This window comes from Microcaecilia unicolor, chromosome 6 (assembly GCF_901765095.1).
Source record: "Microcaecilia unicolor chromosome 6, aMicUni1.1, whole genome shotgun sequence".
Lineage (NCBI taxonomy): Eukaryota > Metazoa > Chordata > Amphibia > Gymnophiona > Siphonopidae > Microcaecilia > Microcaecilia unicolor.
Genome location: NC_044036.1, coordinates 46,049,989 through 46,074,491, shown reverse-complemented (window position 1 = coordinate 46,074,491; position 24,503 = coordinate 46,049,989).

The following is a 24,503-nucleotide window of genomic DNA, read 5'->3' as shown; positions in this document are numbered from 1 at the left end:
TCCTCATAGGGAAGTCGTCCCATCCCCTTTATAATTTTCATCACCCTTCCCTGTACCTTCCACTATATCTTTTTTGAGATGCAGTGCCTTCATTTACTATGTTACTGTTTGAGCATCCCAGGGACAACTCCTCACAGTTTGGCTGTGGAAGCCTGCACAAACTGTTAATAGGACAGAGAAAGGCAATTTTCAAAAACAGCAATCTATGCAAATCCACCTATTTTTAACACAACTGAATTGCTCTGAAAATTCTCTTCTCAATGTCCAATTCAATGGTGCCAATGACCCGGATTCTATATCATAGATGTAGCCTCCTTATGGTTGAAGAACCAGGAAAGGGTTGGGAGAGGTACTGCTGGTCTTGGGGAGGGGAGAGAAACAGAGGTGGGGGTGGTGTAGAGAGAGAGAGAGAGACAGAGTGACTGGACTGGGGAAGAGGATAGAGAGGCCTGACTGAGGGAAGTGAAGAGAGGGGAAGAGATGATGGATATTTGAAAAAGAGAGAGAGAGAGAGAGAGAGAGAGAGAGAGAGAGAGAGGAGCAGACTGCCTGAGGGCAAGTGGGATGTTAGTTAACTGTTTAACAATAAAATGTCCATTCAAAATCTCTGCTGGTTGGAGATTGGGGGTACTCGGTTGAAATTTGTTTGACTTAGGGGGTACTTGGCTTGAAGAAGTTGGGAAACACTGACCTCATAGGCGTAGTTTGACTGTTTCATTTGGGGGGGGCAAAAAAATGGGCGGAGCATATTAGCATATCATTTGCATATATACATATGCAAATGAATATGCTAATATGAAGGAAGGAAATGAAATTTACAGGCAAAATATCACAGATGCACATTTCAAAAAGCTGACACATTTCAATTAATAAATTATGAATAAAATAAACTTTTATTTACCTTTGTTGTCTGATCATGTAGTTTTTCTATTCGCTTTGATCCCAGTGTCTTCTGTTTTATGCAGTGTCTTCTTTCCAGTAGGCTTCCCTCTGCTCCCCACCCTCCCAGTCCCATCCATCTCTTGCTCCTTCCCTCTGCTCCCCACCCCTCCCAGTCCCATCCATCTTCTGTTCCTTCCCTCTGCTCACCATCCCTCCATCCCATCCATCTCTTGCTCCTTCCCTCTGCTGTGCCTGACCTCTCCAAATCCCATCCATATCCTGGTCCATCCCTCTGCGCCCCACCCCTCGCAGTCCCATCCATCTTCTGTTCCTTCCCTCTGCTCACCTCCTTTCCCAGTCCAATCCAATTCCTGGTCCTTCCCTCTGCTCCCCACCCACCCCTCCCAGTCCCATCCATCTCTTGCTCCTTCCCTCTGCTCCCCACCCCTCCCAGTCCCATCCATCTTCTGTTCCTTCCCTCTGCTCACCATCCCTCCGTCCCATCCATCTCTTGCTCCTTCCCTCTGCTGTGCCTGACCTCTCCAAATCCCATCCATATCCTGGTCCATCCCTCTGCGCCCCACCCCTCGAAGTCCCATCCATCTTCTGTTCCTTCCCTCTGCTCAATTCCTTTCCCAGTCCAATCCAATTCCTGGTCCTTCCCTCTGCTCCCCACCCACCCCTCCCAGTCCCATCCATCTCTTGCTCCTTCCCTCTGCTTCCCACCCCTCCCAGTCCCATCCATCTCCTGCTCCTTCCCTCTGCTCACCTCCTTTCCCAGTCCAATCCAATTCCTGGTCCTTCCCTCTGCTCCCCACCCACCCCTCCCAGTCCCATCCATCTCTTGCTCCTTCCCTCTGCTCCCCACCCCTCCCAGTCCCATCCATCTTCTGTTCCTTCCCTCTGCTCACCATCCCTCCGTCCCATCCATCTTCTGCTCCTTCCCTCTGCTGTGCCTGACCTCTCCCAATCCCATCCATCTCCTGGTCCATCCCTCTGCTCCCCACCCCTCGCAGTCCCATCCATCTCTTGCTCCTTCCCTCTGCTCCCCACCCCTCCCAGTCCCAACCATCTCTTGCTCCTTCCCACTGCTCCCCACCCCTCCCAGTCCCATCCATCTCCTGCTCCTTCCCTCTGCTCACCTCCTTTCCCAGTCCAATCCAATTCCTGGTCCTTCCCTCTGCTCCCCACCCACCCCTCCCAGTCCCATCCATCTCCTGCTCCTTCCCACTGCTTCCCACCCTCCCAGTCCCATTCATCTTCCCTCTGCTGCCCCCCCCCCCCCCCCCCGCGAGGTCCAGGATCGTGACTCCGTTTACCCCCTCTCTTCCTCCCTCCCTCCGGTGCAGGCAGCAGTCTTCTTCAACCTTTCTGTGCTCCTGGCAGCGGTAGCGACGTACACGCTGCCTTCGGTCTGCCCCGGAAGCCTTCTCTTCAAGTTCCTGTTCCCACCTATGCGGGAACAGGAACTTGAAGAGAAGGCTTCGAGGCAGAGCTGAAGGCAGCGTGTACGTCGCTACCGCTGCCAGGAACAAAGAAAGGCTTAGAGAAGATTGGTGCTGCCTGCGCCGGAGGGTAGGAAGAGAGGGGGTAGATAGACACGCTCGTCTCCGTCCGCTTCGCTGCTTCCCTGCCCTCTCTGTCTGCACTGCGTCCCGCCTTCCTCTGATGTCATTTCCTTTCGGGCGGGACGCAGACAGAGAAGGCAGGGAAGCAGCGAAGCGGACGGAGACGAGCGCGTGCCTGCTTGTTTTTTGTTTTTTTTTTCATTCTAGCGCCAGTCCACGTCCTCGTCGTTTGGGGGGGCATTGCCCCCCCTCGCCCCCCCCAGTCTACGCCTATGACTGACCTAGTCCTGTATCATTTCCAACCAGGGGCGAACTGACCATTCAGGCAACCGGGCAGTGCCCAAAGACCCAGAGGCTCTAGGGGGCCCAGAAGCTCTACACAGTTGCTTACCGCTGGCCCCAACACCGCAGCACATTGCAGCCCTCCCCAGTCCTACCTTGAAGGGCCTGGTGGTTTAGTGGCCTTTGTGGGAGCAGGAAAGAATCCCACTCTTTCCTGCCCACTGCCGCTACTCTGCATGGCAGCGCCGGCGTGTGGAAGACTGTGGAAGTCTCGTGAGACTGCCGAAACCCCCAAGACTACCACGGTAAGTCTCAGCTACCATTATGAAAAACACGGCAGCGCTGCCACCAGCCAGCCACAGTAGCGATAGCGGGCAGGAAAGAGTGGGGTTCTTTCCTGCCCCTGAAAAAGCCACTAGATCACCAGGCCCCCATAAGGAAGGACCAGGGAGGGTGGCGATGGCAGTTGTGCAGGAGGGGGCAGCGGTTCAGCAGTGTGGCAGCGGGCAATGGCCAGGGGACCCCAATGACCTTTACTGCCTGGGATCCCTGACAACTGTCAGTCCACCCCTGTTTCCAACAGTGACCAATCCAGCTCACAAGTACTTGGCAAGATCCTAAAAGAGTAAATATATTCCATGCTGGTTATCTTAGGAATAAGCAATGGATTTTCCCCGAGTTCACCTTAGTAACTGTTGCTGCTGTTCCCTGTTATTTCTTGCTGGAAACTCCTGAGATCAAATAGAGCTTGGGCTTCCCACAAGACAGGCTCAAGTAGGCAGCAGTTCAATAGGCACAATATCCAACTGAAAAGAAAGGGCAGGAAATTTTTATTTGACTAGAGACTCAGTTCTTACCATACAGATGAAAAATGCAAGCAAACTAACCAGGACATCATTTTCCTCTTTCATACCACTGCAAAGATTTGAATATTAAAAAGCATCATTTCTTTTTCAACTTGAAAAATATTTTCCTGACCCTATGCAGGAAAGGTACATAAGCAAGTAATTCTACCGGGGCTCAGAAAAACAGCTGCTCATTACTGTTAAAGCTAATTATCATCATCAAAGCATGAACTCTACTTATGTTAAGATCAAAGCAACAATTCAATCTTCAGGAAGTGTTCGAGACCTGCATTTTTCTAGCAAAAAAAGGGTTGATATTCAAAGCAATTTAAACCTGGTAGGAGAGGCTTCTGCCTCGTTAAATTGCTTGAACTGGGCTGACATTCAGCAGCACTTAACCGGTTACCGCCACCAAATATCAGTACTAATTGCAAAACTGGAAACCAGTGATTTTGTGGATGGTCCTGGGACAAAGTTGCCACTTACGTGTTTAAGGGGTCCTTTTACTAAGCTGCGGGGAAAAAGGGCCCTGCGGTAGCGGTGGGGGCAGCTTTTCCTGTGCACTAGGGCCCATTTTACCACACTGGGTAAAAAGCCCCCCAAAAATGTCCATGCAGCTTGATAACTCTTACCACGTGGCCTTGTGGCAGGGAGCACTTACCGCCACCCATTGAGGTGGCAGTCAGGGCTCTCGCGGTAACCAGCACCGGGCTAGCGCTGCTCGAGAAAAAAAATGTATGGCATGCTGGAAATAGTGCACACTCAAGCCAGAACTACCGCTGGTGGCCACATTGGGCCAACGGTAGTGCCAATTTAACGTGCGGTGATCCTGCATTGGGCTTACCAACGCTTTGTTAAAAGGCCCCTAAGTTAACTGAACAAATAGGACCATATAACACAGTCCTGTCTTTGTCCAGTTTAACTTACGTGGTGAAGTACTGCATATACCCAGATATTTAATGCCTGTGCTCAGACATAGCCCAGCATTGAATATCCAGGTATAATGCCGGCAGCAACCAAAAAACAGTGACCACCACCCGCTGAATACTTGCCCCTTGGTCTAAATGCCAGCAGTCTCTTTCCAGTTTCTCCCACTATGGGGTTAATTCTGAGCACCAAGAACACCAGAACATAGGCATAGACATGCATATGTGTCCAAATTTACTCTTCAAACAGGCAAAACAACAACAGCCAAGGTGAGAATGGCTGGAGATCTTTATCTAGATAGATAGATAGATAGATAGATAGATAGATAGATAGATAGATAGATAGATAGATAGATATAAAAACTCAGAACAGAGGTAGAGCAAAAACAAACATTGAATGCCGATCTATAAATGGCAGAAGAGAGGGACAAAGTACACATAAAGGAACAAGCAGAAAAAAGCACCCTTGAAAGATATCAAACAATAAAAACGTGGCACATCTAAGCCAGCACCCAATCTTGTAAATGAAATGCGAGAACAGCAAGGTACATAAGTATTGCCATACTGGGAAAGACCAATGGTCCATCAAGCCCAGCATCCTGTTTCCAACAGTGGCCACTCCAGGTCACAAATACCTGGCAAGATCCCAAAAAAGTACAAAACATTCTATACTGCTTAACCCAGAAATAGTGGATTTTCCCCAAGTCCATTTAATAATGGGCTATGGACATTTCCTTTAGGAAGCTGCCCAAACCTTTTTTAAACTCCGCTAAGCTACCGTCTTTACCACATTCTCTGGCAATTAATTCTAGAGTTTGATTACACGCTGAATGAAGAAAAATTTTCTCTGATTTGTTTTAAATTTACTACATTGTAGCTTCATCGCATGCCCCCTAGTCCTAGTATTTTTGGAAAGCATAAACAGACACTTCACATCTACCTGTTCAACTCCACTCATTATTTTATAGACCTCTATCATATCTCCCCTCAGCTGCCTTTTCTCCAAGCTGAAGAGCCCTAACCGCTTTAGCCTTTCCTCATAGGGAAGTCGTCCCATCCCCTTTATCATTTTCATCACCCTTCTCTGTTCCTTTTCTAATTCCACTATATCTTTTTTGAGATGCGGCAACCAGAATTGAACACAATATTTAAGGTGTGGTCACACCTTGTTTCATCTACAAGATTGGGTGCTGGCTTAGATGTGCCATGTTTTTATTGTTTGATATCTTTCAAGAGTCCGGTTGACAGTAACCCCTGATGCAGGTGTACTGACACCTAAATACGGTCCGTGTTGGATCTATCATTAAAGGATTCTTGATTGTCCCATACTTGAAGGCCTTCTTTGGTGCTTTTTTCTGCTTGGAGATCTTTATTGGCAATTCCTCAATCCGACGACACAGCCGTGTTTCGGCAATAAGGCCTTTGTCAGGAGTCTGCTACTCTCACGGGGTGAATATAGATTTAAGATCAGAAAGATCCCTTATAAATCAGGTAGTCAACCTTCCAACACACTGTAGTGCTGGAGGGAGAATTACTTCATATGTGGTTCACTGTGCTGTGACAGTGTTTTAATTATTGTGGCAGCTGCAGCTTCCAACTGGCAAGAGATATTTGTGTTGGTAGGTTGTCTATCTGATTGATAAGGGACCTTTTTCATCTCAAACTTAGATTCTCCTCGTAAGAGTAGCAGACTCCTGATGCAGGCCCTATAACCGAAACATGACTGTGTCGAGTCGATTGAGAAATTGTCATTAAAGATCTCCAGCCATCTTCGTCACCTTCACTGTTGTTTTTTGGCTATTCACTGTGTGCAAAGTTTGGACTCTTGTCTGCTTGTTTGTCTCAAATATACATATCAACATCAGTATTCTAGCTGGACACTCTCTTCTATCAAATGGTGCCTGAGTGTGATGCCATGAAGTTCAAAGGTGGGCATACAGATGGGCAGAGACTGGGAGGAGCATAGGGAAGCAGGGTGCACATTTATACATATAAATGATAGAATATCACAATTTATGCTCAAGATATCACACCAAGGTGAAAAGGTCATTTTGGCCTCAAGTAGTAAAAGTCAGCAAAACAAGAGAGGCTCATTGAATCTGTAAGCAATACAGGTGTATGAAGAGAGCAGGTGTGATTGCAGGGATATCTTAACTGGAATGCTATACTAGTATTTTATATAGCAAAGTAGGGGCATACTTTCCCTTATCAAATGGGATCTCAAATAGGTTCCCCTTTATAGAATTATTTATTTATTTTATTTATTGCATTTGTATCCCACGTTTCCCCACCCATCAGTAGGTTCAATGTGGCTTACATAATGTAAGAGAGACGGTTACAGAGATCGGTTTTGTTGAAGTATAGTTCTTAGTAAATGAGATCAAAACTGACTTGGACTATGTTTGAGTAGACTGTGAGAAAGAATGGGTGGATGAGGGTAGAATCGTTGTTTTCATTTCTGAGCTTATTTCGGCAATGTTTAAGGGTGAGTAGGTGCTGGCGGAAGTAGTTTCTTGAAAAGGTATGTTTTCAGGTTTTTACGGAATCTGAGGTAGTTGTCGGTGAGTTTGAGGTTTTTTGGCAGTGAGGTCCAGAGTTGGGTGCCCATAAAGGAGAAGCTGGCTGCGTATGATGTTTTGTATTAATGATAGGCTAGATTCTATATATGGTGTATGAAAAATCCACATGGTAAAAAAATACTCCTAGGCATATTTTCTAAAGTACACATAACTTTTATAGAATAGGTTTAAGTTTCTGCACAGTATATAGAATAGGCCGAGCACCTCTGCACGTGACCTAATTTGGTCACTTCCATTTAGGCCATGTTTTACTTGGCGTAAATCCCGGCACCTAAATTAGGCACAGAGTGGGTGTATTCTATAATAATGCACATAGATTTTAGAAACGCCCACGACCCGCTCATTCCACGCATATAACCATTCCCCATTTTCAACTATGCAACTTGGAATTTACGTGTACCACGTTACAGAATACACTTAGGGCCCTGTTTACTAAGGTGTGTTAGCATTTTTAGCACGTTCACAAAACTAGCACGCACTGTGTAGGCACCCATAGGAATGTTGTAGGTACCTACCCAGCGTGCACTAATGGTTAGTGCGCGCTAAAATCACTAACGCACCTCTAGTGCGGCTTAGTAAACAGGGACCTTAGTGAGTTGTGCATGTAAATCTTAATACCAATTAGCATCCAATTAACAGCACTGATTAGCTAGTTAACCAATTAAGTTACACGTATTCTTGTTGAATATGCTTCGATTTCTGTGCAGAAATTAAGGCACAATATAGAGAATTTGGGAAGAGGAGGAGTAGCCTAGTGGTTAGTGCAGCAGACTGATCCTATGGAACTGGGTTCAATTCCCACTGCAGCTCCCTGTGACTCTGGGCAAGTCACTTAACCCTCCATTACCCCAGGTACAAATAAGTACCTGTATCAGGGTTGCCAGATGGGCGGTTTTCCCGCCCAATTAGGCGGTTTTCCGCAACCCGCCGCGGGAAACTTTTGCCCGCGGCGGGTTGCGGTTTTTTGGGCTTGTTTTTTTTTCGCGCGGGTTTTGGGCGGTTTTTCGGCCGGCGGAGGGTGGGGCTAACGGCGACAGAGGCAGGGTTTGGTGATGTATTGGGCGGGGCGATGACGGCGGGGGCGGGGCTGATGACGGCAGGGGTGGGGTGATGATGGAAGGGGCGGGGTGATGACGTCGGGGGTGGGGTGTGTGCGGTTTTTGGGTGGGTTTTGGGTGGGAATTTTTTTTTTTATATGGCAACACTGACCTGTATATACTATGTAAACCACCTTGAATGTAGTTTCAAAAACCACAGAAAGGCAGTATACCAAGTCCCATTCCCTTTCCCTCACACAAAAGCATATTACTCAGATTCTATGTGGTATCCAGTACATTCTTTTTATACTACAAAAGGAATTTCACCTTTGTAATTCATATCAGTTCTGGCAGTTCCACCAATATAATTATTAATATATTTTCCATAGAGGTATAGCTAGGTGGGGTGCCAGGGGAGCAGCCGCTCCCCCAAACAGATTTTGAATGATATAGTCCCTATGCGAACTGGGCCTGTATCCTGGCAGCGGCACCTATTTTACAAAAGGTCTGCTCCCCCTAATGTCAAAACCTAGCTGTGCTTCTGATTTTCCATTAGCTCACCACCCTGAGAAACACTGGTTTCTGGTGTCAAAGGGTTAAATGTTTTGACAGCATATATCGACAAAGAAACTCTCACATGGAATAGGATACTTAAAGGCCTGAAAAATAAAATTAAAAATAAAAATCCCATTGGTGATGCCCCGAACAAAACAAGGTGACATTCAAGAATGGAGAAAAAATTTGATTTTGAGGTAGCAGGTTAGATCAGTGCATGCTCTAAGCAGCTACTGAAATGTTAGTTTTGAACTGGATCCATGAAACAAAATCTCTATGGCAACCATGTTCTGAAAAGTCTGCAATTTTCTGATACTAGCACAATCAGTTCACAGGTGAGCACAATTCATACAGAGGAATCTTTCATTTATGCAGCAGACTATAAGCATGCATTTCAAAGGTACAAATTTTATTTCAAACCTCACCCTACACATGACTGTTTAGGAGATCAGGACATAACCTGTCTATAAGGTTTTGTTAAAAACATATTTTTTCAAGCTGGCTTTTGGTTTGTAGTCCCAGGAGATAGGAGATTCAGCTTGCGTTGATTTTGCTGTATTATGTTAGTAGTAGGCAATGGAGGCCCTACCATTAGGCCAACTGAAACGGGGGCCTCAGGTGGCACTCTTCTGAGGCAGCATCGCCCCCGCCCTTGCTTCCTTCACCAACCCCCTTCCCTGAATGTACCTTTTCTTTTCTTGGCGGTGGCAGCGATTCCCATAGGCTATCCGGTCACAACACCTTCTCTCTATTGCAGTCCGCCTCCAAGGAAACAGGAAATTACATCAGAGAGGCGGGTCATCAGCAGTAGAGGAAGGGGCCAGGACTGGTGGCAGGGCAGCCTATGGGAATCGCTGCCTCCAATACCTTTTGAAAAACAAGAAAAAAAGGTAAATAAGAAAAGAAAAGGTAAATTTGGGGAAGGGAGTTGGGGAAGGAAGAGGGGAGATATCAGATTGTGCCCAGGAGCGGGGGGGGGGGGGGGCAGCTTATTCCTTGCCTCAGGCGGCAGATTGTCTTGGGCCACCCCTGATAGTAGGAATAATTGAATGTGTCAGAATGATTGACCTTTTGGTGTAAATGTGATAGTTCCTTCCTGTACTAATGGAGTTAGTTTTATTTTAATTTTATTTATTTTATTAATTTCTATTATTAAACAAGCAAAAATATACTTGTACAGAAAAGTTCAGTTAAATTAAAATGTTAATACAGAAAATAATATAAGAAAAATTATTCTATTAACCTCACTCAAGTCCACAATTTGAGTCCAAGATCCCTAAACCATGGAGATCACCAACCCACTCAATTATGAACGCCCACCTTCTATAACTACCCTATCACTCTCTTCCTTCTTCTCTCTTCCCTTCCTTTCATCGCTACACACTACTAACTGTATCTGATATCCTGAAATGACAATGTTAACAAATCTATGTAAGCCACATTGAGCCTGCAAATAGGTGGGGGAATGTGGGATACAAATGCAATAAATAATAATAATAAGGAAATACTAATTAAATTTTTATCGGCTGTGCACAAATCCTATATTTCTTATCAAGTGCAAATGCTGGATAATTCAACCTCCAGCATTTCTTTTAGATGTTATAAAGACTGTGAGTTGAGAAGGTTCATAAAAAGCAAATTTCTCTAAATGGTATCTGATCACACATTTACATGGGTATTTGAGGAAAACAGTAGCTCCTAACTGAACCACTTCTGGTTTCATTTGAAGAAATTGCTGACGTTTTTTTGTGTGTCCCTTGAGACATCCGGATAAATTCAAATTTTTAAACCCTTAAAGGTTTTTTCTTTATTTTTGAAAAACATCCTCAAAATCCAAATTTTATCTGGTGTCAAAGCTACTGTAGCCACCAAGGTAGCTGCTGTTACTTGTTCTGTGTCTGATGTTTCCAACAACACGGAAACATCTAGCACCTGATTATTCTGAACGTGTTGATTTTCATCACTCTTGGTGGGAAGATAATAAACCTGTGAGGGGGGGGGGGGGGATATTGTCTTCCCCAGCCCCCAAAATTTCCTTAATGTAATTTTTTTACATTTCCCGGGGAGAGACAGTCATTTGTTGAGGAAAATTTATAAAATGTAAGTTGTTACTTCTAGAATAATTTTCAAGGATTTCCATCTTCCTCCTAAGATTCGTTAAGTCTTTAACCATATTACTTTGCAGTAATTGCATTTGCTGAAAGTCTTTTTCTTGATTTTGAACATGCTGATTCACAGATTTTAAACCATCCTCTGTTTCTTTTATCTTCCCCTCTAGTACTATAATATCTTTATTTATTTTTTGTACCTAAGGGCATAATACTTTCCCTAAGTCAGCAATTAAAGACCACAAATTGACCAAAGTCACCTCAGGAGGTTTAATGAATAAAGTTGTAAATTGAGCGGTCAGTAGCTCAGCATGTTGTACTGTAGTTTCTCCTTCTCCATTCATGGCTCCAAACTCTCCCGTCGTAAATGCTGTCTCCGCAGCTGGCGGAGGAGTTTGTAAACTCCTCAAGTCCCCCTCTTGGTCGTAATCCATCTCCCGTCATTCTGTACCTGGGGCTCGATCCACTCCCAGGACTGAGGACGTCGCCATTGGGGAGCTGCTTCCACGCGGTTGCATGGGAGGGGCTCTAATGTCGGGGTTAAGTGTAACTTTCAGCCCATAGTTCTGCCCAGGACATCCATCTGCCCCGGACTGAGCAAGCGGGCCGCTCACCGACGATTCAGGATCCGGAGTTCGCTGCAGGAATGTTTCAGTTGACCCGGGATGAACCGGAAGGTTCTGCTGCTGGGAGGTTGCGGCAGCGGCCCGGCCTCTTCTTTTCAGCATCACAGAAAGTTTTAGCAGTTAATCGCGGGAGCTCTCGCACACGTCCGATTCACTCGGTGGCCATCTTGGACTCTGGTCGTCTTTAATTTTATTTTAATTGAATATTTTAATCTGTTTGTAAACCTCCTAGATCTGAAAAGGTGGGCAGTATATCAAGTTTTAAATAGCTGTGCAAGGTCTTATGCTGGCTTAGGGGATATGACCAGGAAAAAGACAAGAGTCTGAGAGATCCATAGCATTTCTCCCTCTGCAGCGAGCCATCACATAGTTGAGACAGCTACAGCTAAGAATTGTTCTATTTCTTGATACTGCTAATATTTATTTTAATAGTACCATTTAATTGTCATCAAACGAAATGGAATTTTTTAATTAGTTAAATGTTTTCAGATGGTCTGTATGCTCTAATTCCCTTTGATATTCAGTTCTTGGCTATTAATATTTCTATGGGAGGGCCTGAACCTGTAACATTTACTATTGTTATGCTGTTAATAAAATTGTAAGTTTTATGTTAAGCTGCTATACATCACCTTGGGTGAAACTCTTCATAAAGATGATTTTTTATTTTTTTGATAGATGTTTCTCATGTTTCTCATTTTTTTAAATAAGTAATTAGTACATCCCTGAGGCTGGAATTTTACAGGATTATATAGTTGGTGTCCCTTTATCTTTTAATATAAATAAGTCACATACCCTACTTTAGGTACCTTTCTACTCAGCGGGTCACAAATAAATAGAATTCATTTGTAGCTCAGAGACAGTCGCTAGTGTTTCTTCCTGTGCACAGAGCCACCCCTACACTTCAGGATTCAGGCTTGCCCTTGACTGTCTGTTTGTCCTCAGTCTTTACCTGTTGTCACCTAGACTGTAATCACCATTAAACAGGAACGGTCTGTTCTGTGCTTCTGGAATCCCTGGACTTGGATAAGAGGGGAGGGCAGGGGAGAGAGGAGAATTGCTGGACATGGATGGGAGGGGAGGGCAGGGGATAGAGGGGAATTGCTGGACATGGGAGGGGCAGGGGAGAGAGGAGACATGCTGGACATGGATGGAGGAGAGGAAGGACAGGAAGGAGATGCACATAGATGGGAGGGGAGGGCAGGGGAAAGAGGGAAAATGCTGGAAATGGATGGAGAGGAGAGCAGGATATAGAGGAGAATTGCTGGACATGGATGGATGGAGAGGGGAGAGAGAATTATTGCTTTATATGGATACAGGAGAGGGGAGAGAGAGGAGAAATGCTGGACATGGGTGGAGGGGAGGAGAGAAGTGCTGGACATGGATGGAGGGGAGGAAAGAAAAAAGAAAAAGATGCACATGCATGGAGATGAGGGAAAGGGAAGAGAGGAGAAAAATTGGACATGGATGGAGAAAATAGGCAAAAGCTGGATCCACGTTAAACCTCCTTCAGTCAATTCCACGGAGGAGGACCCAGCTTTTACTTATGGATGCAGGGCAAGAAATGAAGAAAAAAGGAGGAAAGTAAAGAAATAAACGGAAAGGAAGCCCTGGAAATGGAGTTAAGAGAATAGATAGGGAGCAGCAGAATCAGAGACTGGGACCAATATGGATAGAAAAACAAAGTCACCAGACAACAGAGGTAGAAAAAAAATCATTTTATTTTCATTTTAGTGTTTGGAATATGTCCAATTTGAGAATTTACATCTGCTGTCTTATTTTGCACTGGGTATACTGGAGCTATAACAGCTTACAGAAATTATACTAGTATAATATTTTCAATGATGTCTGTTTATATGCGCCATGGCTGGTATAAGGGGTGTAGATAATGTGGGTGTGGCTACCATAGGGGTGGAGCCATACGTGGTGACCCCGCCCATAATGAGTACCGGCACATTTTTTTCTACAAAAAAAGCACTGGCTATAAGTTACATGTGTATCTCCAGCACAAAGGTGTGAAGCACTTATTACAGCTCTATGGCTGGTGTAAGGGCTCACATGGAAATTACAGGCATGTATTTTGCCAGTTACATTACTATTTTATAAAGCAAAGCAGAGACCTATTTTTCTTTACAGAATAGGTACCACATAGGTGTCCTATAGGCCCCTAAATATAGACACCTGTTAGAAAAGTGCCTACCATGTGACCGGTTTTAAGTGCTAAGCTCCGAGTCAAGAACTACTGCTGAAATGAATGAACTAAGCCACGGAAAAAAGTGGCCTGAGTAGTTTGGACTTGTGAAATTAATGTGCGCTGGGCCATTTTTTTTTATCACAGTAGATAAAAAGGCCTTTTTTAATAGGATGGTAAATAGCCATGCGCCAATATTAAAAGTAGCGTGCGACTATTTACTGCCCGAGTCCTTAACGCCACCTATTTATTTGGCGGTAAGGGCTCTTGCACTACTCCTGTGGTAGATAGCATGCGTTAATGTGGTCATGCTGCCGATTACCTACGGGAACACCCCCAAGATAGAAAATAGAAAATTATTTTCTAGCGTGGGAAACAGTACACGCTAACTTCAAAACAGTGGCGTAGCTACGTGGGGCCACGGGGGCCTGGGCCCCCCTAGATTTTGCCCAGGACCCCCCTGCTGATGACCCTCTCGACCCCCCTCCCGCCGCCAACCCTACCCCACCACCGCCGTCGCCTACCTTTGATGGCGGGGGACCCCCAATCCCCGCCACCCAAGGTCCTCTTTTTCCCGCGCAAGGCTTCGTTGCACGTTGTACTTGCAGGACATCAGACTCACAGAAACAGAACGAAGCCTTGTGCAGAAAGAAGAGGACCTCAGCTGGCGGGGATTGGGGTCCCCCGCCAGCAAAGGTAGACGACGACGGCAGCGGCGGGGGAGGGTTGGCGGCTGGAGAGCGGTCAAGAGTGTCGTCGGCGGGAGGGGGATCGAGAAGGTCGTTGGCAGGGGTCATCAAAGTTGGTGGTGGTGGTGGCGCCGGGGGCGGGGGGGTCAGCGGCACCGGGGGAGGGGGGCTAAAATGTGCCCCCTCACCTCAGGCTCTGGACTCCCCTCCCACCAAAGTCTGGCTATGCCCCTGCTTCAAAACTACCACAGGGTACCCACGCTGTCCCGGCGGTAGTGTCAATTTAGCATACGCTACCCACGCATTAGCCCTACCACAGCTTAGTAAAAGGGCCCCTAAGTGATCTGGGGGGGGGGTTGAGGATAATTATTATTATAGGGGGAAAGTTTCCACTTAGTTGTGAATGAAATCTCACAGGATCAAATCCCAGTCCTGGTTCTAACTTAGCCGGAAGCCCAAAGTAGCAAAACATGGCCAAGGCCCCCCCCCCCCCCCCCCACACACACACACACACACAAAGAATAAGTTAAAAATTAGGTTCCCATATAATAGTGTTTTCCAAACCTTTCATGGGGACGCCCAGGCAATCAGGTTGTTAGGATATCTACAATTAATATTTATGAGATAAATTTGCATGTGCTAGATCTTCAATGTGTGCCCATTTATCTTAGGAATATTACATTGTAACATAGTAGATGACGGCAGAAAAAGACCTGCATGGTCCATCCAGTCTGCCCAACAAGATAAACTCATATGTGCTACTTTTTGTGTATACCTTACCTTGATTTGTACCTGTCCTTTTCAGGGTACAGACCGTGTAAGTCTGCCCAGCACTATCCCCGCCTCCCAACCACCAGCCCCGCCTCCCACCACCGGCTCTGGCACAGACCTTATAAGTCTGCCCAGCACTATTCCCACATCCCGCCACCGGCTGTGCCACCCAATCTCGGCTAAGCTCCTTAGGATCTATTCCTTCTGAACAGGATTCCTTTATGTTTATCCCATGCGTGCTTGAATTCTGTTACCGTTTTCATTTCCACCACCTCCCGCGGGAGGGCATTCCAAGTTAGTTGCTGTTGAGACTTGGAAGGAGGAGGAAGTGCTGCCAGAGGCTCTGCAGGCTTCCAGGGGGAAGGGAGTGAGGCCTAGCTCCTTCCCCAGAAATGAGGAAGGTCCCTGGGGAGCAGTCCTCAGGAAAGCCCCAGGCCAGGGGGTCTCCTGGGGCCAGGGACCAGAAGGCCAGGAGAAGTAGTTCCCTCTCTGGCAGGACTCCAGAGAGGAGGGAAAGGAGCCCTGTGGATCGAAGAGTGCAGGCTTCCATGGGAGGAACCCAGACCGGTACCCCCCTCACAGTGGCACACCATCTAGCAGGTGAGGGGGGGAGAGAGCTGGGGGAGGCCCCAGAGAACAGCAGATCGGAGGAGAGAGAGGAGAGAGCAGAGGTAATGGAGATCTGCCGGGAGGCCCTACCGGTGTCAGAGGAGGAGGACAGTGACTCCTCAGAGGAGGAAGATTTCACAGACTATAGTCAGGATCCAGAGGACCCGACCAGTGGCCTGATTCAAATGGTGAGAAAAATAAAAAGCACAGAAAAAGAGGTGGTAGAGTTGGGGAAACGGGTTAAAATGGCAAAAGCCCTGTGCAAACTAGCCCCAGTGGAGCACCGCAAGACTTATACAAAGGAGGTAACCCGTTTACTCAAGCTTCTTCAAAAGAAAGAACATTTGCTGGGGGCATTGAAAAAGGGCCCTGGGAACCCTCTGAGAGAAGTTTACATCAACAGAGAAAGAATGGCCTTGGGGGGAAAAGCCCTGACAACCTTCAAACAGTCACAACAGCAAACAGAGAAGGAGAGTAGGAGCTCAGACCTTGGACCCCAGAACACCCAGGGGCCAGAGGAGCTTCCTGGGCCCAGTACCCAAAAGACATTACAGTATATGCAGTACCTTGCTAGTCAGTCTCTGGCAGCTTCTGAAGCAAGCAGGACTGGAGGTGGGGCTGGAGAGGCATGCTCGTTAAGGGAACCTGAGGTTGGAAAAACTGAACAGGAAAAAAGTTTTAAAACCCAGACTTTTCATCTTGTAGAAACAGGGGCTGGAAGTTCAGGAGAGAGACCCCTTTCTACACCAGTGGAAGCAGAACTGAAAAACTTACTTGAGCAAGAAGCAAGAGGTCAGCAGAGGCAGTTGCAGCCACAGGTTTTGTGCCCATTGCCTGCAGCAGGAGTTGAGAGCAGCAAACAAACACTGACTCCATTGCAGCTGGGGAGGCCCCGCCCACGCAGCACTGAGGGGCTGGAGGTCACGGCCAGGCAGGCTGCAGCACTGCCAAAGACTGAGAATGGTGAGGTTTTAGCAGAGGAAAACCTGGTAACAGAGAGTGCTGCAGCTGGACAAACAGCAGGTGAAAAGGAGGGGTTCTCGATAAAGAAAGCACTGGAGGATCAGGAGTGTTTGCAACAAACCAGCCTGGCAGCAGAGGCTCCAGCCAATCGGGCTGTGGGAGCAGGAAAGACTGCAGAACAGCTACAAAGGCTGGCAGGGGAAATAGCTGCAGCGCCAGAAGATTCCCCATGTGTGAGAGGGCAGGCACTTCTGGAGTGTGGGAAGCCTCATCCGCTTGGCGAAACAGCGGGGCTGGAGGATCCGAAGGAGCAGAACGTTGGAGGAAAAAGGGACCCGGTCCAGAGAGCAGGTTTTGGGCGGGAGGGAGGGGTGCTTGCCTTGCCATGCGCACCAGAAGTAAACTTAACTGGTGGTACTAGGGATTCTGATTCCGGCCAGGCAGCGGGGTGGTTGGCTCTGGGGGGAGGGGTTGATTCGACGGGAGGGGGGCAGGGGCACTGGGAGGGGACCAGTTATATAGGGGAACCTGCTCTCAAAGTTCCTATGGACCAAATCGATAGGGAGACAGGCAGGGTTTCTGTTGCAGGAGGCATTGAACTGATGGACACTGAGACTACAGGGGATACGAGTGCTCGGGGGGTGAGGGGTGCAGGGGACCAAGGTTTGCTGGTTGAAGGGGTACAAGGCATGTTGGGGGGAGGGATAGGGAGGGAGGGGAGGGAGGCTGAGAAACGGGGAAGGCAAGAGAAGGAGGATATGGTGCATCAGGAGCGGGGGGGTCCCCGCGCTGCAGAAGGGGGGGGACGGTGGGGTGGGGGTCCGTCCTTTGCGGCGGTGGTGGGTGGAGGAGGTGGGCGCAGGGGAACTAGGGGGGTAGGGGGCAGCGGGGAAGGATGGGGAGGGGGGTGGGGGGGAGGCCAGGTTCCCAAAAGGAGGAATGTGGTACAATTGAGATGGGTGGGGGAGGGGGGGATGCCAAGCAGGGATGCGGTCCTGAGATTGGTCCTTGGTCTAGGATTCCTCCCAGAGGACCTCTATGCCTGTATTCATCCGGTGAATATACCAGAATACGATGTCAGCTTTCTAACCCAGCGAGGCATGGAGGTCTTCTGGGAGAGATACGAAGGGGTACGGGGGAGAGGGGACTGGAAGAACTACCGGGCCGTACCGATCAGCAGACCCGACCTGGTGCAAGTAACCCTTCTTGTTCGAAATGAGTCTCTATCAGGGGCGGACCTGGCCTTCTGGCTACAACGGTACGCAGAATTGCGTACCCCCTTGTCCAAACTCCCGGACCCCAGTAGGGTGTGGGCTGGAGGTTGGGGTGCGCAGGTTAGGCTGAGGCAGGCAGGGCATGTCACCCAGCACATTCCCTCCTCGGCGTTCATCGGCAGGGATCGGATTCTCTGCTTTTATAAGGGGCAGCCACGGCAGTGTCACAAGTGCGGGTCGTTTAGACATTTTAGTATGTCATGCCCGGTTGTGCAGTGTGGAAAGTGCGGGTCTAAGGAGCATCCCACGGAGTCCTGTATGTCTATTCGGTGCAACTTGTGTGGGGGTCTGGGGCATGCATTTCGAGCCTGCCCTTGGGCCTCCCATAATGGGGGTGAGGAGGAGATAGATAGGGATGGTTCAGGTCAGGGGGAGGGGGGAGGGGAAGCAGACCATGATCAGGTTCCCGGGGCGGGAGGGAAAGGGTCCAGGGAAGGACAGGGACAGGTAGAGGGGGGGGGCTTGGGGGAGGGTCGGAAGCGGCAGGAAGGGGAGGATGAGGGCTGGACGCGGGTGTCCAAGAAACAGCGGAGAGGAAAGGGGGGAAGGGGGGTGGGAATGGGGATAGAAGTAGGGAATAGATTCAGGGGTTTGGAAGAGGAGGGAGGGGTTGAGGAACTGGCTGGTGAGGAGGTAGAGGATGGGGGTAGCCGGCAGGACGGGTTGGGAGGTAGGGGAGAAGGAGTGAGGGGAACAGCGGGTAAGAAGAAAGAGAAACGGGGGGGGAGGGTTTTGAGGGACAAAGAGGGGGGAAGGGTAGGGGGGGAGGTGGGTGGATCGGGGGAGGTGACGGCTGATGCAGGGAGGGCGGGAGAGGAAAGGAAGGTAAGAAAGGATGTAGTAATGCAGGCCCGTGAGGGGAGGGAGGAAGGGTCGGAGGCGGGATTGATGGGAAGGGTGGAAGAAGAGGAGGTAGTAGGGGTGGAAGAGGGAGGAGAGGAGGGGGGCAGGTCGCTTGATGATCCCCAGGGAGGGAGGGAGGTGGGTGAAGACAAAAAGAAGATAGGGAGGAAGAAAGCAAGGGTGGGGGAAGGGATGTTTAAGCTAGGGGTCCGGGATTGGGCGGAGGAGGAAGAAGAGGGTGGAGGGGAAGGGACCACGGATGATGGTGTGGAGAGAAGGGAAGGCAGCCAGGAAGGCGGGGGGTGTGGTAGCGAGGACTGATGGCGGGACTGCTATTGGTGTTCGCCACACTTAATGTGGCTAGTGTCGCCTCCCAGAGGGCAAGAAACTTGGCATTTGATGGCCTCTCTGCTGTGGAGGCGGACTGTTTCCTCCTCCAGGAGACCCGGTTGCAGACGCTAGAGGACATCCGGCGGGCAAAAAGGGCCTGGAGATGGGGACCCTCTATTTGGGGTCTGGCCGGGGAGAGGTATGGGGGGATAGGCGTCCTCTTTAAAACCAATAAAGTAGAGATTCAGAGGGTGGTGGAGCTGGGTATTGGTAGGTGTTTGGTGTTGGACGTAATATTGCGGGGGGTGGCCTTGCGGGTGATTAATGTGTATGGACCGCAAAGCAAACAGGGAAGGTCTGCATTGTTCAACAAAATTAAGCCTTACCTATACACTTCAAGGCAGTTGGTGTGGGGAGGAGACTTCAACACTATCTTACGGAAAGAGGATAGTGGGGGGCGGGCACCACAAGTACGTTATGATGGGGTTCGACTAGCGGGGATTATGAAAGGAGCAGGGCTGGTGGATGTACATATTGCACTTGGTGGTGGGAATCAGGGTTTCACCTTTTCACGGGGCACCTGTAGGAGCAGAATTGACCGGTTTCTAGTTCGGGAAGGGGCATGTAGGCAGGCACCTAGGGTGGTGGAAGTAGATTTCTCTGACCACAGGATGGTGATGATAGAGTTGGGGGGAGGGGGGGCGTGCAAGCTAGGGAAAGGGTTGTGGAGATTGAATCTCAAATGGTTGAAGGAGGGGGTGTTGCACCAGGAGTACCTGGAATTCCTAGCAGACCAGGTGTCCATTCAGGGTGTCTTCCCTTCCCTCAGGGACTGGTGGGAAGTACTGAAACACCGCACCAGAGGGTTTTTTCTCCGTCAGGCAAGGCGGGAGGGAAGGGAGGCCACCCGGTTGGGGATCGCCCTGAGAAAGCGACGGGATAATCTAATTTCCCGGGGGGGGAGGAGGGAGGATATTGAGGTACTGCAGCAGGAGGTTGAAAGAGTACAGTACAACCGCTACTCTTCCCTCGTCTACGAGCGGGACTTCGGGAAGCTGCTTGGTCCGGACCCGTATGACTGCTGCAAGGAACGAAGGGAGAGGAGGGTGGTGGTGGGGTTTAGGGATGAGGGGGGGGTGCTCCAAGAATCCAGGGAAGGTATTTTGCGGGTGGTGGGGACGCATTTTGGGCGGGTTTTCTCGGACCTACAGTTGGGGACAGAGGCCATGGGAAGATATATTGAGGGGACCCCGGGGGTGGGTAACTGGGGGCCCCATCTTCAGGTCTTAACGCAGCCGTGGACGCTGGGTGAGGTGGAGGAGGCCATTGGGGCCTTGCGGCGCAGAACAGCGCCGGGGCCGGATGGACTTCCGGCGGAGTTTTACCAACGATTCAGGGACCAGCTGGCGCCACTCTTGCTGGAACTCTGGGAGGAGGCGCGAACAGGAGGATCCTTGCCAGAGTCTATGGGAGGATCAGCATTGGTCCTCCTTAGCAAAGGCAAGGATCCTCAAGACGTGGCGAACTGGCGACCAATAGCACTATTGAACAGCGACCGGAAGATCTTCGCCCACATGCTTCATGCTCGCATGAGGAAGGTCTCCGGTGAAGTGCTAGCAGTCCCGCAGAGGTGTGGGGTCCCAGGAAGGGGGGTGCTGGAGGCAGTAGCCTGGGTGAGGGAGGGCTTGGAACATAGCCGGGTGGGAGATGGTAGGTTGGTCGTGGCCTTGGACCAGGACAAGGCTTTCGACCGAGTGCAGTGGGAGTTCTTGTGGAAGGTCCTGGATCACTATGGCTTCCCGGGGGAGTGGATCGCACAACTGCAACTGTTGTATGCTGGGGCGCGATTTTTTCCCCTGGTGAATGGATGGAGGGGGGCGGAGGTGGGGGTCACGGCAGGGGTACGGCAGGGGTGCCCATTGAGCCCCCTGCTGTACGCTTTTGCCATAGATCCCCTGGTGCGGAGGCTGGGAGGGGGGGGGGGAGGGGGGGCTCAGAGGGGTAGAGGTTGGCAAAGGGAACGTATTGAGAGTCATCGCTTATGCAGACGATGTCACCGTTTGGGTGGCAGACCAGAGGGAGGGGAGGATGCTGCGGGAGACCCTTGAAGAATATTCCAAGGCATCGGGGTCACGGGTAAACCTGGGTAAGTGTACTAGCTTGTGGGTGGGTCCAGAGGAACGGCGATTTAACCTAGGGGGCGGGTTTCCTGCAGGGATTGAAAGAATGCGGGTGTTGGGAGTGTATTTTGGGGGGGGGGATTACGGGCGGGAGAGTTGGGAGCAAAAGATATCGGAGGCAAGGGAAAAGGTGGATCGTTGGAAGGGGTGGCGGATGTCCATGGCAGACAGGGTCCGGTTGTTGAAGACCCAGATAGTCCCCATGTTTCTCTTCTTGAGTTACATCTGCCTTTTGCCGGAATGCTGTTTCACTTCATTGTACAGCGTGTTTTTTCAACTTTTGTGGGGCAACAGGATGAACCCGGTAAAACGCAATATTACTTACCGGTCACGGGAGGAAGGGGGGGTGGGGATGGTAAACCCTGTCCTGCTATTCTCCTCCCTGTTCATCCAGTTTAACCTTGGGCGGGGGGGAGGGCCGGAGGCCCCAGGGTGGGCACAAAGTGTTGTGCAGTGGTGGGAGGGATTTTGGGGCCCTTGGTGGGGAGGGGGGAAGGTGGGGAGGTTGCGGAAGGGTTTCCCGGAGGGGGTAGGCTACTACAAATCCTTAGTAAAGCTGGTCCGGTTGTGGGATATTACATGGGAGGAAATAAGGGCGGGGCAGAGGGAGAGCTGGGTGGAGCAGGTTCGCTCCCAGCATTTCTCATCTCCCCTGACTCTTAGGGATGCTCCAGGGCCCGTGCTGAGGCAGGGCCTGCGCTTTATTTCATCTAGACGACTCCCGAACAAGTACAGGGACATTGCCTGGCTGTCCCTTCACGGTAAATTATATGTTAGGGCAAATATGCACCGAAGCATGCAGGACCGAAACTGCCCGAGGGGGGAGTGTGCTGGTCAGCTGGAGACGATGGACCACTTCCTTATGGTGTGTCCATTCTCCAGAGCAGTTTGTGGAAGAGTGGCCGCCTTGTTGGCCATCCCCAGCTTCACGTCCTACACCTATGCAGACTGGGTGTACGGGAGGCAGCAGGGGACGGGGCGGCTGGAGCCAGGTACCGCCTTCCTCATATCAGTCATTATCAGGTACTGCCTGTGGGTGGCTCGATGCGGGGTGTCTATGCGCCAGGAGTGCAGGTCGGCTGAGCAGGTTTCCTGGGACATTGTCCGAGCCGTCCAGGAATTGGCACGCTGGGAAAAGGTGGAGGGGGGGGTACATAATTTTGGGGTTTGGTGGAAGCATGTCCGCTTGAAGTTGATTTGAATGTATGGTGTGGGGGGGATTTGGGGGGGACGGGTTTTATCGGGTTTGTATTTTTTGTATAAAAGTGTAGTGGGGCTGGTTTTACAACGGCATGATGTAATGTCTTGAATATTGGTTTTTTCCGTTTTATTTAATAAAGGAATTCTCCAAGCATCCACCACTCTCTCCGTGAAAAAATACTTCCTGACATTTTTCTTGAGTCTGCCCCCCTTCAATCTCATTTCATGTCCTCTCGTTCTACCTCCTTCGCATCTCCGGAAAAGGTTCGTTTGCGGATTAATACTTTTCAAATATTAGACAGGTTTGGAAGCCCTGTCACAGGATATACTAAATGTACTAAGAGCAACCAAAGAATTGTTCAGCAAGTGATTGTGCTGATAATCATACATCTGCAAAACAACACTTGTCAGCTGGAACAAGTCTCTCTCTCTCAGGGTATTGAAGTTTTATGTTTAATAGAGTTTATCTTAGTTTACAAAGGAGCTTTGGGGAAACAAAACGGATGACAGAAAAGGTAGGGTGAAGTTGTGCACACAATGAAGACAGAGTATTCGACAGACTGCACCTTAGGAAATATCATGAAAAAATTAGTGAATTTAAAAAGAATTCTTTCTGAGATAAAAATTATTCAAGTTAATAATAAGCCTAAGGTTTTATTTGATTTAGTAAACAGTGTTAAAAACAAACCTTCCCAGCATATTGAAGCTCGAGAAACCTCATCAATCCTACTGCAAGCTTCTTGCAGAGTTGTTCAGGAAGAAGATTGATGGCATTTGTGTGGGCTAGACTCACAAACCAATGAGCTTTTAGAGGCGCTAACGTTGCTTCATAATGTAAATAAGATATCTTTAATTGATGTAGTAATGTCTAAAGAAGTCAAGGAGTGGCCTAGTGGTTAGGGTGGTGGACTTTGGTCCTGGGGAACTGAGTTCAATTCCCACTTCAGGCGCAGGCGGCTCCTTGTGACTCTGGGCAAGTCACTTAACCCTCCATTGCCCCATGTAAGCCACATTGAGCCTGCCATGAGTGGGAGAGCGTGGGGTACAAATGTAATAAAAAAAAAAAGTTAAGCCAAGCATAGGTGCCAGTGCTGTGGGTGTTTGAAACCCCCACTATTAAGCAAACTCCTTCACTGTGTAGTGTGAAGGGCAGTTTTTTTGAAACTAGCACCCCCTCCCCCCAACATTTTGTAAAGTTGGCTTCTGTGAAGCCAAGTAGCTGTCTTTCTGATTCAGATACATCAGGGTTCATTAGAGCAGTTTGTCTCAGCCCAGTCCTCGGGACACACCCAGTCAGTCAGGTTTTCAGGATACCTATAATGAATATGTATGAGGTAGATTTGCCTGCCAAGGAGGTAATACATGTAGATTTGATGGCATCATCAGAGGATGGGAAGTAAGACCAATGCCGGGTAGACTTCTACAGTTTGGGTCCCATAAATGGCAAAAACGGAGTAGGATCGAGGCTGGAGTGGACTTCAATGGAAACTCCAGGAGTTGGGAAGTAGGACCAGTGCTGAGCAAAATCCTATGGTCTATGCCCCAAAATTGGAAAGGAGAGACGGAGATAAAGTATTCCAGTATTTAATCATGAAGTGGTGTAACCTGTGCAGAGTGCCAGATTCAACTCTGGCCACCATGTTGGGCAGACTGGATGGACCATACAGATCTTTATCTGCCGACATTTACTATGCTACTATGTTACAATCTCATGCATATTCATTGTGGGTATCCTGATTGGCTGGGTGTGCCCTATGGACTGGGTTGAGAGGCACTCCATATTAGGGAATGTGCAGAGAGCCTAGCAGATCCCTTCATGCAGTTCTTCTCAACCAAGACCTCGGGACACACTCAGCCACTCGAGTTTTCAGGATATGCACAATAGCTAGAGGGATTTATCTACTGAGGAGAAAGACTTGCACTATCTCATGCATAGTCATTGTGGATATCCTAAAAACGTGACTGGCTGGGTATGCCCCAGGACTGGGTTGAGAAGCATTGCCTTAATGCACATGTCAAACTGCAAACCTGGAGGGCCACAAACAAGT